Source organism: Podarcis cretensis (assembly GCF_951804945.1).
Source record: "Podarcis cretensis genome assembly, chromosome: 5".
Taxonomy (NCBI): Eukaryota; Metazoa; Chordata; class Lepidosauria; order Squamata; family Lacertidae; genus Podarcis; species Podarcis cretensis.
In genome coordinates, this window is record NC_137174.1 from 45,339,338 (window position 1) to 45,366,655 (window position 27,318).

The following is a 27,318-nucleotide window of genomic DNA, read 5'->3' on the forward strand; positions in this document are numbered from 1 at the left end:
CCGCCGCCCCATCCTTTCATTCCCCCAGAGGCTACGCAGTCCGCCCTGCTAACAGCAAGTGAGTGGTGGCTGCTGCTGCTGCTGCAGCTGCTGCTATTGCTGCTTGCAAGGGACTTGCAATTAGCAGGAGCCCGGCACGAGTTCAGCCCAGCGCCTTTCACTTATTCACTTATCATTTTATTATTTTATTTTAATTCCAACCCCCTCCTATACTTTTTTTTTTTTAAAAGCAAGCCGCACTCGCTGAGAAAACAACCCAGGAAGTGACAAGCCCATTTCCTTTCTCCGGGAGGATCAGTCCAATACAGCACCGCCGTTTCGGCAGGGGAGTCCTGGCGCAGCCTTGGCAAGATTGCGGAGCTTCCCGCAGGGACACACGCGCGACGGGGCGGCTTGGTAACGCAGGGTCCCAAGTCCTCTAGCCGGGGTAAGAGAAGGTGGCCTCTGAGCGCTTGCACGCGGACCTTCCCTTCTGCAAATCTTCTCGCCACCCCCCCCCCGTCTTTCTCCCTCGTTGGTCTCGTCCTGGGCAGATATTGTTACAATGTGTAGAATAGTAGAGCGGAGACACTTTCATTCCCCTCTCGGACAGAGAGAGAGAAAGAGAGGCTTTCTTGATGGCTTGAGGTGGAAGCTATTTATTATCTGCTATTTCCTTCTCTCCCCCCCTCCCTCCTCCTTCTCCTCCCTCCTCCACTTTTCAGTTTTTATTTTGTTGGTGTTTGGGAAATTCTGCTCCCGCTTCCTTGCCGGTGCCTGGGATGAGGAGATGACAGGAGCGATCAGAGACAGGGGACCAAGTTCCTATTGCTGCTACTGCAAAGGCTGCTATTGGCATTCCGGAAAGGAGCAAGCGGGGAATGCATGATGGTGATTGATCTGGGGTGTGTGCGTGCGTGCGTGCTCCTTTAACCCGGTTTCTAACTCCATCGTTCTGGGCTGTCATTATCAGCAAACAAGAGAGGCGAGCTTAGAGAAGGGACAAGAGGTGGGGGGGGGGGCTGCGATGAGTTTAGGAATTATCATTTTGTTTATTGAACTTTGCATGTGGACAAGGAAAAGGCTGCCTGCCCTGATTGATTGAACTGAGACCGTGCACTGGGACTGCTGCTAACCAACTGGAAGTGTGCTAACATTTCCCCCCTCCCCCTCCTAGCTACCCCCCACCCCCACCCCTGGTTAGATATGTTCCTTTTCTGTTTCTTTTTTACGTAGCCATAACTATAAATATGATGATGATAATTTGATGGGAGTGAGACTTTACTGTATGGATTGCATTTGCACATGGCAAAAGAATCTGCCCTTGAAAGGCTCTTTTAAAGTTAAGAGTTTTGCAGTACGTCATTGATTTGTCAGCTGTATGAGAGTTTAGTCCTCAGGCTTCATTTCTCTTTCCCCTTTCATGAAAATGTAGAAGTCGGCCTGGACACAAGTAGGCTGACAAACGCTTCGTTATTCATGAGTGTTTTATATCTCTGTTCATAACAGCAGTTGCCAGCAGTGTTTATGTCTGTACGTCCCATTTGCTCTTGCACCCCATATTTTTCACATTTTATTTTTAGCTCTTTTTCTCATTTCCTCCTCTGGGATAATGTTTCTGCATACTGTGAGCCTCAGTGAGTGTATTGTGCATATGCTTGCATGATGATTTTGTTATGCTTGATCAATGGAGGGCTGTCATAGTCTATGTTCCAAACCACCATTATATCACTGGCAGTCTACTCAGATGTGACTTATATGTTTGCATGTATTCAGGTAGCTTATGCTTCCATTAAAACAAGCTCAGCATGAAGTTGGATTTAATATTCACTTTTTTGGGGGGGTGTAGTATGACTAACTAGCCTAACCAGATATCTTTTTTTTTAAAGATAATCATAGATTAAATGTGTTACTTTCCTGAATTCTCAGTTACATCTTGCTTTTACAGAGCCTAGGGGTGGCATTCAACTAAGTTTTACTCCAAGTCTGTGAACGCGACTAAGTTAAATTCATTAATTTCAATGTGTCTACTCTGGAAAAAAAGCAGTTGACCACCACCCTAGGTTTCTTATAAAGTTTGCTTTGAGTAGGTAAATGGATGTCATAGTATTGATCAACTAGCATGTTAATAGCATTGTACACATAAGCCATGTTACAAGTACTGATGAAAGTAACAGCACTCCTTGTTCTTCAGTGTGTCTTGGACTGTAGGTTTTTGTGTGTGTGTGTGCTTACACTCTTCAACTGGTGGGGCAGGACACACAGGTGGGCCACAACAGGGGCACTATCACTATGCAAATATATGGCAAAAGATCAATAAATGGGTTCCCAAATGCATGTTTGGGTTAAAGGGGAATACTGGGTCTGAAAAGTTTCTAGACTCCTGCTCTAGATGAACTTTGTGCAGATCAGATATTTGGTATTAGACTGGTTAACAGTTTGCAGATTGTTAGCACTGTAAAAGAATCTTGAGGGAGACTGTAAAATCCGGAGCACAGCCGGTTTCACAGCCCCTTTTTGGATCAAGGGAAATGGTGCCTTTTGCTGAGATGATTTAGGAGTGTGCTCTCATATGTAGTCTTGGCAGCACAGCAGACGTAGGCTGCTTGATTACAAGCTCTGCCCTGTGTTCAGGAGACCACAGTGCAGTTTGACTATAGGGAAAAGATACAAAGCCAACTAAGCAAGCGATACTGTGAGAGAACAGGCATGCAACCAGAGAATCCAATTATGAAATTGGATGCATATTTGTTACAGGATTATGCCCCACCCCCAGTGTGAAGAACACCTTATATTTGGCTTCACTGATTAATGTTAACCCACATATTCTCACTGGGTTAACAAAATAATTTATTTCCTTTTTTCTATCATTTTTTAAAAAATATCTGAACTGAGGAATGGTTTTGTTAAACATAAATGTTTGCATAGTAACAAAAAAAATCAGAGTGCTGGTTGTTGTTTTTCTTTACTGCCCTATGAGACAAGCCTATATATGTTTACTCATAATTAAGCCCCATTGCATTTAGTGGGGCTTGCTCCATAGCGTTTAAGATTTCAGCCTCTGTTTATTTGAGTTTTTCTTGCAAATGCCTTCACCAATACCTACTAGATTATTTTCCTAGAATCTGAAATGCACAAGAAGACCTTTATCAGGGACAATCCAGTAAAGACAGATTAAACAACCTGTGTTTATTTGATAAGCAATTAGGTATTCAGCCAGAGAATGGAGTTGAGCTTTGCATTTTGAACTGAAACAAGTTAAATTTTCTCTCCACGTCAGTTGTGTGCAGCTAATGCATTTGGAGATTTGAGTTAATATCTACTTTTTTCAATGAAGCTGACACACTGACTACGGACAAGTCTTTGCAGGGTTCTTTTTTGATCGATGCATGAAAGTGTAGGTGAGACTTGAAAGCTGATAGATGTTTCTCACAGCCAGATTACCATATGATGGTCCAAGGAGTACTGAGGAGGTGCCCAGGACATCCTAAAATTATCACTCTTATGTGATTACCCATCCATCTATCAATTCAATAGTTTCTCTCTAGTAGTTGGCATACTTCCATATTTCCTATTCATACTGAAACTACATTTTAGAAGATGTCTTCCGAATCATAAGTTAGAAATATTCCAAAATCTGGTCAGTTCAGAACTGTAGAACGTAAGGAAAAATAATGTTGTTAGATCCAACTGACAGTTGGAGAGCAATTACTTGACATGGCTGCAAAACTATGGGCAACATACTTCCATTGCCTACTTGCTCAATGGAAATCCGCTTGCAGAGTAGGAGTTTCGGTTTCTCTTCTCCATCCTTTTCACGTGCCCTCAAATCTGCTTGGACAGAATCCAAATGCTCCAGAGTAGATGTTGGGGTTCAAAGGGGGGGTGTGTGTGCTCTGACCCTGTCTATTTTGTCCTTTGCTATACTGTACCAGAGTCCAGTTTTCAGCTGGGTAATTCAATTGGCTGATCTGATTTTTTAAAATATTAAGTGGTTTAGAAATGCTTTTAAATAATATTACGCTAAGATAACAATTTCTCTCCAAGTAATACAATATGAAATAATTAAGGTTAGTGGGGCACAGTTTTCCATGTAGCTAACACATGTGTCCTTGGAAACCTTTGGCCACTTTCACTCAGATTGGAAGTAGACTTATCTCTATAGATATCTCTGTAGAGAAATTATTTTTAAAGCAAGCCACAATTTATTATGTAATATGTTGATAAAAGGAGGCTTCAGCTTTAGATTCGACCCAGATGTTAAAGGTTTTCTTTCTAAATGCTTTAAAAATAATAATACTGGTGATCATAAATACCACACCAGGTTTAAAGTGACTTCCAAGCTGCAGAAAGTAATGTTGGCTTGCATTAATCAGGATTTAAAACATTATCTACTCCAGGAGCATTTGGTCTCTCCTCCCGAAATCCTATTTAATTCCATTCACTTCTCAAACACTCAATTTTCATGATTCTGCCTTGAAAGAATGGTTTGCTTTACAGTCGTGATATACATGGTGTCAGTGTGGCCTGACCTACCTCACTTGGTCATATGCTTTAAACATCATGGCTTTCGATATTTGCGAGGAAAGAAAATGCTTCTATATCCACTTTCAACAAATAAAATGCACACAGTGATTTCATAGCTGATTGGAGAAGTGGTCATATAAATGGGCTAGCAGTAGAGCCAGTGGAGTGATCAATAAAATGTAATAAGTGAAATGCAGCTCATGTTTGTATGGCTGCCGCTTAAAAATCTGGCATAGAGTTTGTTCTCCTTTCTTCTTCAGAGGTAATGCCGTACCACAATATTTCCACTGGTTCATGAATGGTTGCTTTGCATTGAGGTAGTACTACATACATGGATATGTGTATTGAAGCTGGGCTTTGTACATATTCTGCTTTAGATTCAGTTCTTTCTGTACAATCTTGCAGTATATTTAATCCTGTCCCTTTTTTCTATTTTTGTTGTCTTAGTATTTATTGCACCAGCAAACAGTGTTTTACAGAATAGCAAAAGTATATAAAAAAGCCCTCATTCTGTTTAAATACCAAAGAGTCTTGCAGATCTTTAAGGTGGCCTGAGGTCCTTTTATGGTCTAGACTCCACTTCATCAAGTAGCTGATGAATGTTTCTGCTGTGAAACATTTGTCAGGTTTGCAAGGGACTCTGTTATTTTTGCTACATAGTTGTACCCTTGGAAGTTTTGTTGGTAAGGGTAGCAGTGGTTAATCTGTGCCCCCCGCGTGTTGCTGGCCTACAACTCCCATCTCTTAAGAACTGGCCTTGCTGCCTGGGGCTGATGGGAACTGGAGTTCAAAACATCTGAAGAGTCAGACGTTAACTGGCCCCAGCATGGAGGAAGTGCTCAAATCAAATCAAATACAGTGGTACCTCGGATTAAGTACTTACTGTAATTAGTTCCAGAGGTCCGTACTTAACCTGAAACTGTTCTTAACCTGAAGCACCACTTTAGCTAATGGGGCCTCCTGCTGTCGCCGCACCGCCAGAGCCTGATTTCTGTTCTTATCTTGAAGCAAAGTTCTTAACCTGAAGCACTATTTCTAGGTTAGCGGAGTGTGTAATCTGAAGCGTATGTAACCTGAAGCGTATGTAACCCGAGGTACCACTGTAGTGTATCAAGGAGCAAATGCATTCAGATACCATTACATTTTATCACCCTGAACATCTCACATGAGAAGGATTTAGGACTAGCTGTGTAGATCTTCTTCAGTTCTTTTGGAGCACTTCATTTAAGGAGCTACTTAATTCAGCCTGTTTGTGGATGCATGGAAGCCTCGTTATACAAGAGCAGGATGGAGGCAAAATTGCTACGGTCAAAGTGCAAAACTTGGGATGTTTGATTTGCTTTTGTTAGAGAAGCCCTTACCACATTGCTTTTTAAAATTTGGTGTGTGTTTGGCCTGCTTTACTAGTGGTAGGTGTGTTGCTGTGACTAAAAAGATAACTGTACAAGCACAGCAAGTTTGGCTGTATTGTGGCCATGATGTTTACTAGAAAAACCATTGGGTGTTTGCTATTATACTTACTATTAGCCCTGGGGCCTAGTTCGGGTCTGACAGGGAGGGATGGGCATGAACTAGCTGGATGTCAGGCACCAGATTAGGCAGACAGGAACCAAGGATAAGAGGCATGTGATGTAGTCACGAACAGGCTGGAGGTCAAATACCAGATTGGATAAAGCAAAGTTGGGCCTCATATGAGATGAAGTGTGAGAGAGAGTCTGTGTTATGCACTAGGATGAGTTGCTGACACTAGCAGACCAGCTTAGAAAGAAGGGCCTGGTGACTTTCCACTGTGGACCAACACCTGGACCGCTGCTTCAGCCTAGAAGGAGCCCTTGCCCTATGAATAGCCGGATCCATCTGTCTGGCTGAAGGACTAGAGTGCTGGTGGCTGCTGGAGGCCATTTTTAAAGACCTTTGCCATTTGCCTTGTTTAAGCTTATGTTTAACTTCTTGTATATCAAATGAACCTGCCCACATAGGAAATATGAATAAGTAACAGCCTATTTCTAACCTCGGACTAGCTTCTCCAGAAATAAGACAAGGGCTATTGATTCCGACTATTTTTTTGCTATGACAGCTTTTTACTTGAATGATGGAGCCAATGCTATGACTACTCCAACTTAAGCATTTACAAACATTTTTGTTAAAATTTGGGTAATACCGGGGAGATCAAAATCTGATTTGAGGGCAACTGAAGTGCTTGACTTTTCTTCTCACCGTCCCCAGCCCCCAAAGTGAAGCAAATAGCAGAATATATGCTGTAATAAAATTTCGTTATTGGAGCAAGGAGCAGGGAGGAGTAAGTAGGACAGGCATTATTCTATTTAAATGAAGTCACTGTTGGCAAAACAGAAAGTTATTTGACTGGGAAATATTCAGTGTCAAACACACACACACACACACACACACCCTGGCAGTCCTAGTTGCCTAGTTTTTTTTTTTTTTTTGTAAGTTAAATTTGTCAATACAGCTGAAAAGGTTTGATTGGTTTTGCATATTGTGTGTGTGAGAGAGAAACAGGGCCTGCTCTGCTATTTAGATGGCTGAGATGGGCAACCACAGAAAGCAGGTTTTGAGGGTGTTGTTAAAGGGCACATTGTCAATTACTTCATTCATTTTAATATTTATTTACTGCAATGGAGGAACCATCTTCTACATCAAATACCAAAATATATTTTGAGGGGAAAAAGTTGCTTATTTCTAAACACACTTTTACAGTAGCCATCTCAAATATCATGTTGTTTGCATACATTTAAAAGCCATGTCTCCATAATACCACATAGATGGATAAACTTAAGATCCAGTTCACTCACAGAGTTGTGTAATTCATAGCCCACCGGAGATTGTTTGAGCTAAACCCATTTTAGATATTCATGTAATTAAGAACAAGTCTAAGTCTCATGTTGCCAATTCACATATGAATTCCACATACATATCCATGTACTGTATGTAGGCAGTTGCTTATTTACATATATAACTCTTGAACGCTGCCTAATGTTTCAAACCATGCCTGCATTAACACTTCCTTTTCTTGATTAGTTATTTTCTTTCTGGTATGACAGAGATTGAGCTCTGAAGAAGTAAGAGAAAAAAGGCCGACCAGCTCATATATTTGTAGTTGAAACTAAAAATATTGTGCTATTTTATTCTTGTCTAAAAATTCTTTTTTAAGGCTGAAACATCTAATATAAATTAATATATCAATATTGATTATATTGATAAAACAATGTACTTCAAAAGTTATTCTTCCTCTTTCACGATGTTCATACCTTTTATCCCATTTTCTCCACCAGGTAGGAGGCGGACCATGGCAGAAGCCATCTCTGGTGACTAAGGAAACAAAGAACATCGCTGAAGGATTTTGGATACCTGTGCATTTCAAAGGTATATGAAATACATAGCCATACATATTTCTAGAGTTGTTTTCACCATCTCTTACTAGAAGGGAGGGTGTCAGGCAGTAGGTACATGATGGCAAATGGCTGGGCTCTTTGTAATGACCTGTAAGGAACGGTATAGGAATAAAGTGTTTTCAGAACCTTCCCTTTGGAAGCCTCAATGAACATTAACCAATACAAGTTACAGCTTTGCTATTAATGAATTTGGGTTTCATGGATTAATTCGGCTCTTTCCTTGCACATTGAAACAATGTTCTATTGATCTAGTGTTGTCCTTTGGGCAAAACGTTCAACATGGCCTTGAGAACCGACTTCAAGTTGGAGCGCGGTCACTGCCTTGCTGGGTGTCCTCTCTGAAGCGCCTCGTGACGCATGCTCTTATCTGTAAAATGCTAACAAAGACATAGCTTTCATTCTCACAACTCATTCTGCAAGTTATCATGATTATTAGATTAGCTAATACAGTTTCTGCAAAACCATATTGCATACAAAGTATCACCAGTGTTTCCGCCCCCCCAGAAATCTAGCATGCATGAACTATATCACCAAGAAGTATAAAACCCTTAATCAAATGATCAAAGGTCTTTGTAAACTTTGCCCATAGAGCTTCTACCTTGAAAAGGAAGATTTGAGCTGGTATTTGGGATGCTTGGGTAGCTGCCAGGGACGCAGCACTGTGGCAAGGCTCACCCCTCTTGCTTTTTGCACTAGACTGACACAGCAGCTGGCATCACTCTGGGGCACTGTGGAAAATTAAAAGACCCAGTTGCCCAGTGCTCTTGGAAGTGCTGCCACCAACAGTCGGGTACCAGACAGTCACAGTGCACAAAGTGGGGTGCTGCCACTGCGCAGGTTACCTGGTTGCAGTGGTCCTGCTGCTCACCAGGACCTGGACGGGATGAGACAAGGCAGTTCCAAGGGCAGAAGAGACTGAGCAGCTGCACCGCCACAAGTTGCCAATCTAGTGCTTCCTTTGCCCTTGCCACTGCCTTGCCCCACCTCGCCCCACCCCAGTGTTCACAAGCAGCAGCATGGCCATAGCTAAAAAGGCAGTGCAGTGGCAGCACCACAATGACCACTTGGTCCCCCCTCAAACCTGGAATTAGCCCTAAGAGATAGATTTTTCCACAAGTAGGGTTCTCAGATGCTCCCTAGCCTACCTTATTTTATTTTACCCTCGAACTTGACACCAAAGGTACCGTATATACTTGAGTATAAACCGACCCAAATATAAGCTGAGGCACCTAATTTTAGCACAAAAAACTGGGAAAACTTATTGACTCAAGTATAAGCCGGTTCACCACACCACAAACCTGGTGTGGTGGCGGCAGCGGCGGAGGAAGAACAACCAGCCCGAAAGGGCTGCTTTCGGGCTGCTCGTCCCTCTGCTGCCGCCTCACAAGAGCAGGCATAGGAGCCACAGTTGGGAGAGGCACAGCGCAGCACTGCGCTTCTCCAAACTGCGGCTCCTGTGCCTGCCCTTGCGAGAGATGGGCAGCTGCTGGACCAGTGGCGAAAAAGGGCTCCTTTCTGGCTGTTCGTTCCTCCACCGCCACCGCCCGCCTCACTTGAGTATATGCCGAGGGGGGGCTTTTCCACCATAAAAAGTGTCCTGAAAAAGTCAGCTTATACTCGAGTATATACGGTAAGTGCTTTAATTCAAAATCATCAAAAGGTGCTGAGCTCTTATCCCTTTGATTACTCTCTTAAATATAAAGCTTGTCACCTTAAATGCTTATCAGTTAAGTGTGCCTGTGGTCCTGTATTTCTGTATAAAGGTGTGCCCAAACACATCAAAAAGTGAGAAAGGAGCAGATTGTTGACACCAGTAATACTGATATCAAAACCTGTTCCCAAATTGACAGTGTGGTTGCCAGAATGCTTACTGGGAGAGTGAGATGGAATCGCATAACACTGGATTCAGAAGGAGTTAGATTGATTGTCTGTTTACTTCTGGGCCAAATTCAAGATGCTGGTTCTTATCTATTAAGCCCTAAAAGGCTTGGGACCCCAGTACATTACAGATCATGTTTTAAAGCTCTTATCTGTGTCCCTTTGTCAGGGAGGCTCAGTGGTACATGGCAATGTGGAAGAAAGTCTTCTCTCTAGGGATGCATCATTTGATGAGCACCTCCCCTCAGAAGCACACCTGGCTCCAATATTGTTATCTTTTCGGTGCCATCTTAAGGCATATTTGTTTGCCCACACATTTTAATTGGTTTAGTTTAGCCTGCTGTCTTGTTTTAATCTGCTCATCTTATTTATTGACGTATTTTATGGTTTTATTATGGTATATTACATTTGATATTGGGTTTGCTTACATACATGTTGTTCCATGTCCTGGTAATTACATAGATGAAAGTTGGGCCAGAAGTACTTTTACAAAAAATGAATGAATGAATAAAAATGTTAGAACTCGGATATTTGAAGAAAATACATAGCTCAGCCCTTCTGAAAATGCTGTCTCCAAATGAGTCAGATCATTGGTTCATGTAGTACATTATTGCCTACCGTAACTGGTGACAAGACTCCAAGGCATTGCAGCCAGAGATCTTTTTAGCTGGCGGTTCTGTGGACTGAACCTGGGACATTTCTACATGCAAATGTCATGCTAACTTATGGAACCCCCTCTAAGCAGGTCTAAGGTACAGGCCCATGCCTCTCCTTCAGCCATGGAGTCTGTGGTATTTAAACACACAGCTTTACGGGCGCAAGCTGGTAACAGTGCCAGACCTAAAGTGCTGAATCTCAAATACAGGACCTTCAGTGCTTAGAGGCCAATGCTGTTTTTTCTGTAGTCGCATAGGTAGGACTCTGAACATATTGGCTAGAATCCAGTCATGGGGTCTAGCAATATGAACATGAATTGCCCAAGCCAGCCAAAAAGTGACTTGGTTCAAACAGAAGTTGGCATCTAAGTGCACAGACCCCATAGGCTACTATGGGGTACGTTTTGGTGGCATCTCCTGCTGGGCATCCTCTGCCCTTCCCATCAGTAGCTTATGTAGCAGATGGGAAGCATGGAGATGTCTGAGATCTGTTTGAAGCATCCTTTTAGGGGTTATGCACTCCTGAATGAAAATGTGTTCCCTAAAAGAACACCAATTCTAAGCTGTCTCTGTCAAAAAAGCAACAACAATTTTCTGTTAAGAGAACATTTATTTGAGAAATTTCTTACCCACCCTTCACCATAAGGTCTCAGGATACTGTACAAAAATGTAATCATGCAGTTTTAAAACCAAATAAAACAGTTGCAGAGCAAAATTTGAACATTATGCATAAGACAACAGAGTGATGCTGTGACTGGAAACATTACTGGGTGTAAATTTTTAAAAAGACTTAAGCTGGGATTCAGACTTTTGGGAGCAGAGGTGTTTGTCTTTTTTCATACTTCTTCTTTGGAAAGAAAAACTCTTAAAATGCATGCAGTCTTAATATTATTAAAGTCTTCCATAAACTCTGTGCCTAAATTCCTTAGGGGAAGGGAATTTTATAATTTAATGGGGTAGCTAAAGCAACTGTCATGCAGCATCAGAATAATCCTGCTAAGTTAACAGACCAAAGGCAGAAAACATAGCCATGGTTCTCTTGGGCTCACTGTTCCCCTTTGGGGCAGGTTATATACTCAGCATATTTTTGCATTCGCTTTTCTAGTCATTAACTTTTGGCTTAAATAAAATACAGTTAGAAGTTATGGTTGGATATGGTCCAATGAGATCCATGAATCTTGGATATATCTAGTACTATAAAGTTTTGGAGCTTCTCACATGTTCTTTTCTTTTGGTGTTTGTACTCCGTGTCCAGCAGAAAACTCCCCCCCCCCCCGCAGAACCGTCCTGCTGCGAATACTTGAGATTATGCAGATTTTTATGACACCGACAAGATCATATGGAACTACTTGCTAAGTTTGACAGATCTTCTAGGTGACCTGGTCTAAATGCATTTGACTAGAGATAGTTGCCAGGAACATAAAAAACGTAATGCCAAATTGCTGAAAATTGCAACAGCTCAACTAAATTCCAAACTTACATGTCATTTTGTCATTCTCTTAGGAATGAGTCCACTTCTAAAAGTCTGGGGAAATTGCAATTAGCAGTTTGTTGCCTTTGAGAACTAGGCAGCCATGGTGCCTAGCAGTCTTTGGTGAACTTCTAAGAGTGTTTAATTTTTCACTAGAAAAAGTTCTCATCCTGTGTGTTGTGCAGATATACTACTAATAAGCAACACTAGAATGCTGAAGTTCTTGCATGGATCTAAAGGCCACATTTGCACATAATACTAAACTAAGCTGTGGTTTGAGCTAACCTTAATGTCCACGAGTTGTGTGCTGCTGCACACAGCTCAAGGACTCCTGCTTTGTTCCCCCCTCAGCTGAACAGGGTAACAAAACATGGAGTGGCTGGTTTAGTGTTATCTTTGTACAATGCTATAATTAGAAAGGGAAGAAATAGTTGCAGTTTTTAATCTTGCATTTCATACAAAAATTACAAGTAGTCAAATTGAGTAAGGAGACACACGCTAAAAATTATTTTTAAGTCTCCCTGTTTTTAGTAGGAAGGTGAAGCTGGTGAGCATATGCTTAATGTTTTTCAATGAAATCATAGGTATTTATTTATTTTTGTATTTAAATAGTATACATTTTTTAAAACAACATGCAGTCTTAAAAAAAATAAAACCCTACCAAAAAAACCCAGGGTGTATTCAACTAAGTTTTACTCAGAGTAAATCTGTTGAAATTAATGGACCTAACTTGTTCATGTTCATTAATTTCAGCGTGTCTACTCTGAGTAAAACTTAGTTGACCGTCACCCTCTGAATGCAGTGAAGCACATATTTAAAATAAAGGAGATGGGGGTAAGGAAACATCAAAGCATTTTCTTACTGTTTCTTGTGCCCAGCACCCCAGAAAAAGACCCTCATTTTACGTCTTTTGGTATGTGACTGTTCAACAGCTAATTAGACATTCGGATATATCCAAAATGCTCCCAGTGCAAGCAGGGTGGTGCGTGCTGCTTTGCATAGTTGCCACATCCCTGTTCGTTTCTTGGGGCCTCTCCTTCCCTCCCTTCCTATAAATAAGGGGGTCTCAATTTCCCAGCCTTGAAATACGAAGGTAAGGAGCTGCAGCTGTCTGCTGTATCTGTGTAAAGGTTTTAGTTTGGGGGAAGGAGCGCTGTCTGGTTCTATGTGTGTGAAAGTTGTGTGTGCCCACATTTGTATGTGGTGGTGACGTGTATGTTTTGTTTCCATATTTATATATGCAGTGGACATGCTTGTTTTAATCTAGTAACCCTGAATCACGCCCACCCTTTTTGTATGGGTAACATCCTGCCGTACCAATTATCATAGTTTAACCATTATAGGAATATTAAAAAGACCATTGTACATAAGATCATGGAGCATAAGGACAGCACTGCTGGACCAGAACAATGTCCCATGTAGTCCAGCAGACATGGTGCTGTGGGTTGTGGACCCTGCGGGTTGCGAGCATGCTTCCCGCACAGGTAACATTCGCAACCCAAGCATCCACTGTACAGTGTGCGAAAAAGTATTTTATTTTGTCTGCCCTGAATCTTCCAATGGATAAGTGAAGATCATCATCCGAGCTTTTATCACTGTTGCCATACCTTGACATGAGCCTGAAAACCCCTACATTTTAACCACTCACATACTGAGTTTGGCAGGGTGCTTAAAAGGGATTAGGTGCAATTTGAAGTGATCTTGAAAGTAATCTACCCTTTAAGTGACCTCTTATCTCTTTAAGCGCCTACTGTGTTCACAGTCATAGCTGCTAAAAGGGGATTTGTTGAGGATCACTTAAGCATGATCAAGGTGATTGTGGTCTTGACAGTTTCAACCTGAGCTAGGCGAAATCTTGATGTGGGCAGGTGAGGTGGGTGGGTCTTTGAAACTATTGTTCGTGCATGGACTAATGGCACCAATGCTGCCATGGTAAAAAGTAGGAATTGGTTTTTAGTTAATTTTATTTCAAGTAAACTCGTTTAGAGTCAGGTGATAAACCTGCTAAAACAGTGAAGACCTGACATACCATAGTTTAACAAACAGGAACACTAAAATTCTCCTTAACAAACTGGAGCACTAATTTAAGGAGCATTAGGTCTTTCTCTGAAGATTTATCCTTTATGACATTTGAAAAGGAAATGCTCTGTCATCTATTGTACAGTACAATGAAACCGCTCTCATCGGCCAATGAGGAAATACTGAAAGTACTGTCAAGCCCATAGGCTCATCAAATGGATTTGTTTTGCTCGTTATCTAAATGCTCACTTGTCAATTACCAGCATGTATTCACTTTGGCCTGATTGTGCTTTCTTGTACACATGCATCCTATTACTTATGCAGTGTGTACAGGTGCCTGTGTTTCCCTTTCCCCCTTCAAACATATTGGTGGTTTTTCTCTTTCCAAAGAGAAGCCAAAAGGAAACTTGGTTAGGTTTAGATGGTCCGTTTTACCTGCCAGCTCAATCAGTACAACCTCATTGTTAAACTATGGAATTCGCTATATTACAAGATGCCGCGATGGCCACCAACACCGATGACTTTAAAAGGGGATTAGAATTAGTCAAGCACCATAACTACTCCTCACGATGGCTGCTCTATTTGTAGTCCATCTTTCAGGGTATCTGTCAAGATCAGAGGTAGCTTGCTTCTGACTCAGGTTCAGAGGTAGCTTGCTTCTGAACACCAGTCGCTGGTGTTCAGTGATGGAGAGCTGTTGTCACATCCAATTGGCTACTGTGGGGAAACAGGGTGCTAGACTGGCCCGGCCTTTGATGCAGCAGAGATGCTCTTATACCCTTAAGAACATGTATGTATGGAAACTTCCGACTCTCTTCTTCTTCCATCTCCTCCTCCTCCTCCTCCTCCTCCTCCTCCTCCTCCTCCTCCTCCTCCTCCTCTTCTTCTTGTTTTTGCAGTTCTGCACCTAATGCAATACAGTATATTAAAATTCCTGACATTTATACATTCTGCCTTTCTCATCCAATAAAATCTGACAAGACCAAAAGTATAAGCTGCAGCCAAGTTACAAATGGAAGTGCATTGAGCAGTGCAGTCCTCTGCCCATGTGGCGCAGTGGCGCTTTGAGTTTTGCATGCTCTTCCCCTTTGATGCTAATACTACACCCTGAGATTCCATGCCAGTAAAGAATACTGCTAATTCATCATAGGGATTTTGAGATTTAAGAAGGCTAAGATTGCACTCATATGAGTCTACGCACAGCTCTTGTATTGCTAGTTGGGCAGCATACTGACTACTCTGTGTGGCGTGCCATCCTATTAATGTAGATTATTGTTCCTGTCTACAAACAATTGTTCCATATTCCAACTTGGATGTAGGGCAGGCAAATTTATCCACAGCTTTGTGAGAGCAAAAATATCCCTGGGGCTGGTGGCTGGTAAAGAAATAGAAGAGTTTTACATTCATGCTATGATAAGTTGTATTCTGGATGCTCATTTGCCCAACATGGTTTGAGGTTTTACCCTTCCCCTCCTATCATGTAAGCCCAGACATTTTCTTCAGCCGTCAGTGTTTCCCTGCTGGTTCACACACTGATAGGGGTTTGCATAGGATGTGAAATCAGCCCATGAGGACATCCCAGCTGGTGGGGAGATAGATGCTTGTCTTCTTAACATGACAGGCTTCCAGCACTGCTTGGTCATCCTCTGTAACTACCAGTTTGAAACATATAACTGGAAGCATTTTAAAGCAATGGCTGAGTGTGTACACACTTGCATGCAGTAGGTTTCAGGAAGTAGTGTTGGGTTTATTCAGATATACCGTGTATAACACGACCCCATGTATAAGATGACCCCTATTTTTGGGAGCCCTCAACAGTTGTTGAGCTTCTTTTGTAAGTTTGCTGAGCTGTTGAGCAGCTTTTCAACGATCCCCCGCTCTGGCTGACGGTACTGGTGCTGTAATACACCGCATACTGGCGCTCACCACATATTCTTCCTAAGCCAGGAAGAGTGGGTAAGCAGCCTCCTCTCCGACATGTCTCTGCTACCGCTGCAGCACCAGCCCTTGCTTACTTAGCATATTAACCCATGTATAAGATGACCCTCAATTTATCACAAAAGATTCAGAGAAAAGGTATCTTATACATGCAAAAATACAGTACTTGTCTCATTTGGAGCATGGTATATGTTTGGATATGCGTGTACATCCTTCTCACACAATTTGTGCACTCCTGTACTTAAAAAAAAGAAAAGAAAAGGACAGATTGCATGCCAAGATATATATGTCAGGTCTTACATCTGCACATGGGTATGGTGTGTGAACTTGTTGTACAGCATTAGAAATCCAGCTATATGTGAAATGGTATCGGGGGGGAAATGGAACCTTTCACATCCCTGCTGCTTTCTTGAGACACCTGCGCATCCAAAGAGCTAGTATGCTAAAGAAGCTGGCCATCTAATGCTTATGTTAGCCAGAACTATCCTTAAAAGCTTTGCTAGGCTGCTTGCAAAAGAGAACATTCCTTTAGCAATTCTCTACCAATTCATACGACATATAACTGGTTTAACGGCCTTTTGGGTGAAGACTCCACAAGATTCAAGATTTTGAGGATTAAAATTAGCATCCCTACAATTAGGGAGATGTGTTGTATTAAAAAATATATGATTTTTTATAGGTTTATGTTGGAGATTTGACAAGGGTGGGGGAACCTTTTTTCTGGGGGTTTACATATCAGTGGCGAACGAGATAAGAGGTAAAAGTGGGAAGAGCAATAGGTGTGACTCTTAACTTTTGCACACCTGTAATGAAGCCCACTGTGTAAACTCATAGAGGCCATCAAGCACACATCCCTCCATCAGGGCAAGCAAAATGTATCATTACAGTTCAAGGATGCATATTCCAGATACCTCCCCTTGCAATTTATTTGTTGTGAATTTACACAAAGGCTTTCCGACATCATAGAAGAATCGAGGCTGAGAGGACAAAATGGCCAGAGCTGCCCATGTAGTTCCAAGGTAGATAAATGATGTCTTCACTACCCTGCGCACTGACTGTAAACCCTGTTGGCTGATGTGTACGTGACAGAAGACCAGACAATAAGAAAATTAGAGAAGGTGAACAGAGGGAAGCAGCCAACAGGGGAACGACAAGACAGTAGCTGAGAGAAAAGGCTTCTGGAGGCAAAAGTCGCTCGCAGTAAGATAAGCAGATGTCAGGGAGACGGGAAATAAGAGAAGTTAAATAGTCATAGAAGCCGTGAGATAGGCAGTGAGGCAGAGAAGGGAGGATGATGAACAATAATAGTTACAAGCCTTTTGATAATGCTTCATAAAATGAGTAGGAGAGGTAATATCCCATAGCATAAAGCCATTTAGAAACTCTCCAGGGTAGCGAAGCCCCACAAGGCAACTGGTTTTAAAAATACAGCTGTATGTATCATAGGCCACAGGGGGATATTTATGTGAAGGCCTGTTGTTAAAGCCTTGGCAGCACTTTGCTAGGTGGGGCAGCTCCATTTTGTATGATAAATATCACTCTTTGTTTTGAGAAGCAGGAAGTCATTGGAAAGAGAAATGTACTGCCATATCACATCACATTCTGCATACGAGAGAATGGCGGGGAGGAATATTTTAACTCCTCCTTTTGGCTTCTTCCGAGATCAAAGATGGCCACAACAAAATGGGATTTGTCATTGCGATAAGAAGAGCAAATCAATTATCAAATTAATTTCCAGGAAGTACGTTTTTATAAGGACTGTCCACACTGTAATGTTCTTGAAGCAGCTTGTTTGTTTGAACCCTTTGTCTTTACTTTACAGACTTTACACCATCAATGGGAACTTTTTCCTGTGCTGGGCATTTGGTCTCTCTTGAATTCTGCTTGCATCATGTTATTTGATATTTTGTTATTTTCATCACTGTAAGCAAGAAGGACTATCTCAGTTCAAGGACACATTCTCGTGAGGCAGAGGCACTCAGGGAGGGTGTGTGGCATGGAGAGAGTCCTGAGGGCCAGGTAGATAGGCTACCAGGCCTGAGATGCCCCCCCCCCTACTTCAAAGGTTACCATTTATCACACTCTCCAATGTCCTTCCTTTGTCTGTTTAGATGTGCAAGTTACAATTCCAGGAAAGTGTGCAAAGATGCATACTTTAATTTTGATTACAGAATTCATGATCCTGAAAACGTTTGTGTTATTTTTATTTATTTAAAGAAAACGTTTCTAACCCTTATGACTATTAAAGAAAATTTTCACATTTCTTTGCTCCTTCTCGCCATTAGCGGGAATAAATTAGGAGTCTGAGTTGATCTGGTGTATAATTCTGAGTTTTGTTTTGTTTTTAGTGAAAGGTACACAGAGCTCTGTTAGCAATGGCTAAAAAGAAGCCTCACAAGAACTCTGCTGCAAGGTTTCCTTAACTGAAGAGAGTGGATACAGATGGTTCCCTCTTTGCTCCAAGAAAAAGTATGTAGGGTGGGAAGGGAGCATTCCCTCCCTCCTCCATATTCATACCTCAGCTAGAAATGTCGGCACTGATTCCTTTGCAGCCAGCGCACGTAGGGGCCATCTTCAGGGAACAGACTGTAATGTATTTAATGAATCTGAGGAAAGTAAGAAATTGTAAATGCTGCAGGGCAACACACACTTGCTATTCAATCTGCCAGATTTGTGCCAATTAAGACAACTTGCAGCTGTTTGGCTCCTCCTTATTAGGAGACATTTGTATCGGGTACCAGGTTAAGCATTTATTTTCTCTGACATGATGAAAACGCTTTGGTGATACCTAGTCACTTTGTAAGCAAAGACTGAAACAGTGTTATTTACTGGATGCATGCAGTAAGGAGCAAGTTCGTTCTTTTTTAAAAATAATAATAATACACTGCCTTTGAGAGTTTTCTCAGAGGTGTCTGTGTGCAGGTAGATTGTATTTAAAAGGTTTGCAGCAGAGGTCCTACAGACACACATTTGCATACAATGTGCAAATGTTAATTTATATGTACCAGGGCAAAGAAAGACTAATTTTCTATTCCAGTCACCCTGGATAAACCCTTTTGCACCCAGCTTGCACCCCAAATCAGTTTACACCCCGATTTATTTACCTCAATTAATTTCCCAATAGTTCCTGCTCCAAAACAGTTCAGTTCCCATTCCTTACCCCAGTCAAATCCAGATAAAGTAATCTTAACTGATTTCCTCAAATTAATATCCTGCCCAGTTACTAAGGCCCACCCTCCAAATCACTTTCCCCCAGATTCACTATGTAGCCAAAAACACTAAAATAGCAGATTCAGGGCCCACTCCCAGCAAAACCCCAGTCTGTGTGCAGAGGAAATACTGTACAGGATTGTATCCAACCAAGTTATGCTATTACTGTAACTCAAGGTCTTCTGCCTATGCACCCTCCATCTCATCTGGATATTTGGGGACAATCCCCAGAACAGATTTGGAAGAGGAGTGGGGTGGGGGAAAAGGGAGAGGAAGTCCCATTATATGCAGGCAGATGCCATTGAGCTAATTGGATGACTTCACTGGGTACAACCCACAGTAATTTGGCTTCCATTGATCAATTATGGGTTGAAATTCAAGTGAACTGAAGCATGACTAAGGCTGCAGTCCTAAATACACTTACAAGGAAGTAAGTCCCATTGAAACTGTCCCAAGTTAAACAAGCATAATTTTGCCCTGTAAGTGTTATTATTTATGGTGTGTTTCTTCTCATCTTGAATGTGATACTGTTTGGCATAGAGGCTGTCATAACTTGAGACATGCCTGCAGCTGCTTGTTTCCACATGTCAGAGCCAAAATGGGTGTACAGTCATACCTTGTGTTACATTTGCTTCACGTTGCGGCTTTTCAGGTTATGAACAGGGCAAACCTGGGAGTGTTTACTTCCGGGTTTGCTGCACGTGTATGCGCAGAAGCGATCTGCGTGCTTCACGCACGCACAGTTGAAGTGCTCTACTTATGGACTTTTAGGGGTGCGAACGGCACCCTGAAACGGATCGCATTCGTAAGTAGAGGTACCACTGTACACGGAAACACATGTGGGCTGTACTGTTTTCACAGTGTACTGCTCTCACCATTCACACATTCACTGGTAACAAAAGAAATGCGAGGCAACTTTAAGTGCCGCATTGCAGCAGTCAGATTTTTAGTGTTGGGATACAGTTACCCTGTTCAACTTTGTACTGGACTATAATGAATACATGGTTCATCGTGGCCATAAGTGGGAACAATTAAAGTGTAAATTCAGGCTAATCCTTGGACGTCTGTCTGTGCCACTTCCATCATGTTTTGACAAAACGACTTGATTGTCTTGTGCCCACTGTAGAAGGTACATATTTCCATGGCTGCCGTATGAGAATAAATAATCACATAGGGCTGATAATAACTTTAATTTATGTAGTCATTGGTATTAATAAAGTTTTCCTTATTTACAATGATAATTTTGAAATGCCTGGATTGGTCTGACTGAGAACCAGTTTTAACAGCAGTCCTTAATACCTCTGCTCTTGCCAAAGTCTCTTTCCATAGCCAGCTAATCAGAACTCCAGAGATATTTTGTGCCTTCTGTAAATGTGTGGGTGCAATTACTCAGAGAAGGCAGAATGCTGCTTGCTATTTATAACTTTCATTTTACCTTTTATCTCTCCTTGCACACACTCTCCCTAGCGCTATTCAGATTCCCTCCATAATGATGGCTGATTCCTGACTCCCTTTTTTTTTAATCTACCGGGTGAGTGGGAGGTCATAATTTAACTGTGTTGCTGTATGTGGCAATGCTTTTCTCTTGTCACACATACTTGAAACAAAATAGCAAGAGGCACAATTAGTGCTTTTTAGCACATGGGCCAAACTTCAGTGAGCTGCTCCTGTTCAAAAAGGAATTTAAAGAGATAGATAGGCAAGGAAAGCCAACCCTGGCCATGTCCAAGAATTCCATGCAAGGCAGTGACAGAGCCTGCTGCTGGATTTCTGGGATAAAGGACCAATTCTGCACTCTCTACATCACTCAGTAATAGCTTCCCAGTGCACTCAAGCAGGCTCCAATCTATAGTGATGGCACTTATTGTTGTAGAAGAGAAAATATGACGGCAAAATCTGGGTGGACCCTTGAATAGCATGGCTGGCCGGGAATGGAAAGAGCCCCCTTGGGTTTCAATATAGTTTGGTCCATAGCAGGAGCATCTACCAAAGCTTCAGGCCAAGAAGGCCCATGAAATAACACCAGGGTCTTACTTACTTCCTTGCTTGCATAGAATGTCACAGTCTCTCTTTATAGCTGCTGGTGTTGATCTAGCAGAAATAGTTCAAATGCCACTAAGATTGGAGCCTAAGTTGGGAGGGAGAGGGGTGGGAGGGAAATAAATTGCACTTGTCAGGTCCAGACATTTATTCTCTGCCTGCACCCCCCGCCCCTAGTACCGTCTCTGTTTTGAAAAATAATAATGGAGGACTTCTTTTTGATCCCTTTGTTTTAGCTCTCACATTTCTGCAGGAAGGCCCCACTTGACTAAAAAAGATGGCACACAGTTGCATATAATCTGTATCTGCTATTTTATACATTTAGATGCCAATTTAGAAATTGCTATAATTGAAATAGAAATACAAATACAGGGTATCTCACCATAGTCCATGAAGTCTGAACTGGTGATTTCTTTGCCTTTCCAATTCAGGTTCTAACTGATGGTGGGCAATATCCTGGCCCCTGCTCTCTTTTCTTAGGGTTCTTTTTATTTAACAAACCAAACATGGTCCAGACAGTTCTCCAGATAGAAGACACATCAAATAGAGAACCATCTTCTGTAGAACAGGACCCATGCACCCCCTTCATTTCTGTCTGATTGATTGATTATATTTAAACTCTGCTCTCTACCCCCATCCATTCTACATAGTTAGAAGCACTCTGTCCTTCTAACCATCCTTGTTAGGCAGGGTAAGCTCTGAGTTAATAACTGGACTAATGAGTGTCACGGCTGAGAGTGGATATAAATCTGCACCCCTCTGTTCCTAGTCTGATGCTACACTGCACTGACTCTCAGAGGCTTTGTATTTATAGGCATATATGACAGTATAATATTCATGCATATTAATTACAGTATACAAGTGTGCACTGACAAATGAATACTCTTTGGATACTGTTCCTGCCCTTGGTATCCAGTGCCAATTATTCAATACACTCTAAAGACTGGATATTTAATAGATTTGCTCACATGTTCTGGAGCCTGTGCATCTTACATTAGCAGTAACCTTCTCCCTTCAGCAGCCAGACCTTTTCAGCTTTCCTGCCTTCCTGGGATTTGTAGGCGAGGACACAGTTCTGTCTTTCAGAAGACAAGCCCTAGAGTTCTACATGTGTTTCATTCTTTTCAAAGGAGGCCTCTTCTAGCTCACTGTTCAGAATGTTGCTTGCTCTGTTTTAACACTATTTCGGATGGGCTTTGGCAAATTTCACAACAGGAGATCTATAGATATGTAAATAAAAAGGAAGTAATTTTGCATAAAAACCCTTAGGCATAATGTACAATTTAGGTTGTAATCCTAGACATATCTACTGAGAAGCTATTCTTGTAGACTTAAATGATATACCCCAGGAAAGTGTACAGTATTCAGGATTGCAACTTTAGCCTCAGTATCCCCCTAAAACTAATGGACTTTTGTAGCCCAGGTTAGGGCCTTGGTAAAGTGTATTTATTGTGTGTCCACTTACACACACACGGGTCCTGAGACTTGTTAATGTGTGCCCTCCCTTTTTTTGTAAAGTAATTAGACATGCATCCCACAATGGGGCAAAGGGTCTCCAAAGAAGAGAGAGAAGAAACAAAATCAAAGGCATGGAAAAGATTGGGATGATTGGGAAGAGCTCTGCAAGTTTTTGCTACTTTTAAATAAGGGATTGTACATGTGCTCAAGCACTGGAGTACACAGCCAGTGATATATTAAAAAATGCAGGCATAGATAAGGAGCGTTGCATCACTAAGGGTGGTGAAATATACACAACAGCTGGGTAACGAAAGTACTCTATTGTGCTGAAAACTGATCATGAGCAAAAGCTCATGAGCAATGTGTCACTCTCATCCACATAATAAAATCCAGAGGAAGTTGGGAGTCTTCTCTGCAAGTCTGAGGAACAGCAGAAAAAGCAGCTGCTCTGTACTAGTGAGTATAAATATCTCATGACTGGCCAGTCAGGACTTGTTTTACTACAAAGCTATTAGAATGGATCATTATTGCAATATAGAGACTTAAAGAAGTCTCCCAAAGCCTTTGCTACCTTAGTGACTTGGAGGGTCCTGTGTTCGTAGAACTAGTACTCCTCAGACTGAATGCATTACAAAAAGAAGAAGAAGAAATCAGTTTTCAACCATATTCATTGATCTGAAACCTATTCATTCCAGAAGGCAGTGTATATAATTCCCTAACCGCCCCACCCCCTCACCCAATGGTATAGTTGACGTTATTGCTTTCTTTCCTTGGTTACTAGATTTGTTATTTTCCCCCTTCTTCCATTTCCTCATATCTTTATTTGTAGTGTTGGAGGACTGAAATTGATGACCTCTGTGCCCGAGTGGAGGGGAAATATTGCTTCTTTAGCAGCCTACTTAGTGCTAGCTGCCAAAAGATTTAGCCTGGAGAAGTGTCCTTGAAAAAGCAGCCATTTGAGTTAGAAGGCAGGCAACTTGCTCATCTCTCAGGGTCCTGCCGGATACCTGTTGTGCATTGGAGTGCTGCTCTTAATTTCAGTATCTGCCTGCGCACACACAGGTAGAGAGACCATTTGGATTTTTGTAAAGGAGCTTATTAGTTTATGCTATCCTAACAGTATGCAGTAGATGCAGTAAGAGCAGCATCAGCTTGCAGTGCAGTAGCTGTTGTGGTACCCTCACCTTTCCAGGACTCCATTCCCTCCACCCTTATTTTCACAAGTAGTATTGTGCAGTACAAGACCGTGAGAATGAATGAGTTATTTGAAAGCACTTGGACAATTCAAGGATGCTATGTAGACCATCCTGATGCTGATCATATAAGATGGCGTCCCTTTACCAACAATCAAAGAGTGAGGTCTGCTTTAGGAAATTGTTTCATCATTTGACTCCATTTAATTAATGAAACTAATGTAGTTCAAGGATAAAAATGTATTTGCTTTTTAAAGATGCATTCAGACACTCCAGTTTGCGTTGAATCACAATTCATATTAGGTTCATTTAATTGTTCTGCTTTATTTCTGATAAAATATGCAGCTGAATTGATGTGGGATCACTTCCATGTTACTGAATAGTTGTATGTGCCTATAGAAAGGGACTCGCCTCTTACTGTGATAGCATAGGAGATAAAAGTGGCTGCTGCTGTCCATGGAAATTACTGTGTGTGTGTGTGTGTGTGTGTGTGTGTGTGTGTGTGAATGCTAGAGTGTGATTTTAGAGACACTTAGTGAAAAGAAATTGTCATTGCTCTGCCTTATGAACCATGGAAGTGCATAGCAACATTCTGTTGTGAGAGATATTGTTCCAGGGAGCAAGTCTGTTATAACCCTGGTACTCTCTATTACAACTTCGTAAAGGCCCAGTGTGGGATTTTTCATGAATATGGAAAAACAATTATTTGCTAACAAAGTTTTCCATTTCCATGTATCGAGCACAGTTTATGACTATTCCTTCCAGTGCTTGTGATAGCCATCTCTATGGTACTCTTGCTGGTGGGAAGAATTAAATCGGCATACATGAGAGTTTGCATAAGGGTGAGTTTTAGGACATGTTACAGCTCCCTTCTGTCTCAGGCCTTGGATCACAAATCATACCCTGGAAGCAAAGCTTTGAGAAATCAGTCTGCGAATGCAGCAAACTGCATTTATTTTATTTTATTTCTTTAATGTTAAAGCATTACTTCTATGATATGCTGGTGTTACACCTGTGTTTTCCATAGCAAATGTGTGAAGTACGAATGATGGATGCCGTTATTAAGCACCTGTCTGCAAATGGTGAGGAGTCATGGCTCAAACAGCCCATGAGTTCTCGAGGGTTAGTAGGTAGGTTTTGAAAACATACTTTGTGGCTTTAAACTGAAGCCTATACATTCAATTAACAAAGCAGCTACTGTTCTGTAAATCCATATTTGCATGTACACATTCATGCAGCCAAAGAATGTATGAATAGGTTCTTCAAAACAGAGCAGTGCCCTTTTACCATCTTGAATAAAATTATCTGTTTCTAGAGAAATTGCTTTGTTGCGTTTAGGGAACAACTTGGCATCATGTTGGGCTCTGGTCATATCAAGCCTCAGGAATGTTGCATGCATTGGAAAATATTAACTTCTGAAAGGAGATCTCAAATCACTTAGGGAAGCAAAGCCTTTGAATCTTCTTTATTTTATTTTATTTATTTAAGTTTCGTTAATTTCTTAATTATAAAAATACACATAAGCAATACAAAACTAATACAGCATTTCAGAGACAATTAAATGCATTGTTAGTTTAAAATGCTTCCCATTAATAATCCACAGATTTTATTTCTTAATTCTTTTTAGGTATTTCTGACTTGTCCAAATGTATTGGTCCTGTTTCAGTGTGAGTGAACAGTTAAGAGGTCTAGGCTGACACAGTGTTAGAAACTGAGATATGAAAGCTAGGAGCTACATGGCACCCTATACCTAGGTTATGGGTGCAACAATGGAATGTCTAGGCACACTTTTTTATAGCAATAATACAAAGCTGAAAATGAATGAACTGCAGCTAAAATATTATGTTTATTTTCCATATGGTCTAGTTCTTCCCCTGCCCACATCCTTCATATTCTTAAGAGGGTCTCTTCTCCTGTCTTCAGAGACTAGCTGGAAGTGGGGAGGCAGAAAAAGGTCCTCCTTTCCTTCCACTCTGCAGTTTTAATCTGAAATCTTAGGCTCAGTACTGCACCCAGAGTTCAGAAACTGCTCACACAAATGAAATTCCCTGTTGCAAACTGCGCCTAGAACAATGGGAGTTTTGAACACTGCTGACATGGTAATGCTCTGCCATTTTCCTTTTTATTAATCCATGTAATGAAATCAAACCATTCCAAAATAAAATTGTCCATCTTTTTAATCCTCTTGGCCATTCTCAGTTTATGTGTAACATCTCTTGCTCAGTGCAATACTACAGATTTTTCTATGCCCATAGTCCCTTGTGACCCCCTTCATCTATCTCCAAAATTGTGCTACTGTTGACCTGGCTGCCGCTAGTAAGTTGCTGATCAGGGCCTCAGCATTTTGATTTATATTATTTTCAGAGAAAATGAGTTTGAATCCTCTTAATCGCATAGTTACAGCCAGATATGCAATATCCTTTTCTTGACAAGGTAAAATGAAGACACATTCAATAGAATTCCAGCTTAAGCTTTTAAAAACAAATCATATCGTTCCTTTTATTATACTCTTTCCACTTGGTTACATAGATTTGTCTTTGAGGGCATGTTTATCACAACAGGATGTCCTTTTCAAGAAGTAGTATTTTGCCTGTACTTGCAAAATCATTGTTGTAAAGTCTCTTGAGTTACTTGCAAAAGCATTAATCATTACCTTAGGGAAAATATAATTATCTGTGGAGAAATCATGTCTTGAGTCTAGGTAACTCTGACTTAACAGCTTGACTGCTGCTCAGTATTCCAGAGGAGAATAGTCTTGGCACCATGCTACTTATTTCCATGCTAGTTCAGTGCAGTTTAATGAACTGCTGTAGGTAGATCAAATGGTTCCTTTTTTTAAAAGGAGGAAAATGATTCATTCAACTCTGAACACGTTTATCTCCCTTTAAGCTTTAATTTCTCCCACTGGAAAAAAAATGGTATTCAAAAGTACTCTGGAAGAGGTCATAGCTCTGTGCTAGAACACATGTTTTACATACAGAAGACAATCTTAAAATTTACATGGAGGCAAAGAATTCAACCCCTTTTTCATTTTAGATAGCAACACAGAGAGAGGTTCCCTTCCTGAGATCTTGATGTGGTGCTTTCATAAAGAGCATGCAATATTGGACTCGAGGGACCAGTTGTGACCCAGTATGTGGCCGCTTTGCTTAACTTCCATTGCATCATACCCAGTGAATCTGTTGTTAGCAACCTGCAGCAAATGCGCATTTGGAATTGATAGGATTCAAGGACTGTGCATGGTCACAATGCTAAGACAAAACAAGGTTCAGAAAATTATAGCCCGTACAAACCCAAGATCCATGAACCTTGGCTTCTTTGGAGACAAAACAACAACAACTGTGAACACTGGTGTGAACCTAAACCTAAACCAGCCACTTCATTATTTGTTTCACCTGCTGGAGGAAGCGGGGAGCAAAGTGGGAGGGCTTGAGCTGTGTGCCCATAATTCATGCACAGACTAATTTGCTTAACCATGGTTTTTGGTTGAGCATTGCATGACCAATGAATGCCATGGGATATGGGTTATAGTTGAA

General features: G+C 41.4%; 1 protein-coding gene across 5 annotated transcripts in view; it reads left to right on the plus strand.

Moving 5' to 3' along the window:
• The first annotated feature begins 231 nt into the window (after positions 1–231).
• The window catches only part of FAM53B (family with sequence similarity 53 member B), a 107,425-nt gene continuing 80,338 nt past the window's right edge, over positions 232–27,318 (plus strand). For 2 of the 5 annotated variants that reach the window (XM_079976730.1, XM_079976734.1), the window contains exons 1-2: positions 551–627; positions 7,800–7,890. The gene's annotated coding sequence lies outside the window, so the exon portion shown is untranslated. Of the gene's footprint in view, positions 428–550; positions 628–863; positions 885–7,799; positions 7,891–27,318 lie in introns of those variants that run through there. The other 3 variants (XM_079976731.1, XM_079976732.1, XM_079976733.1) reach the window with 3 other exon arrangements.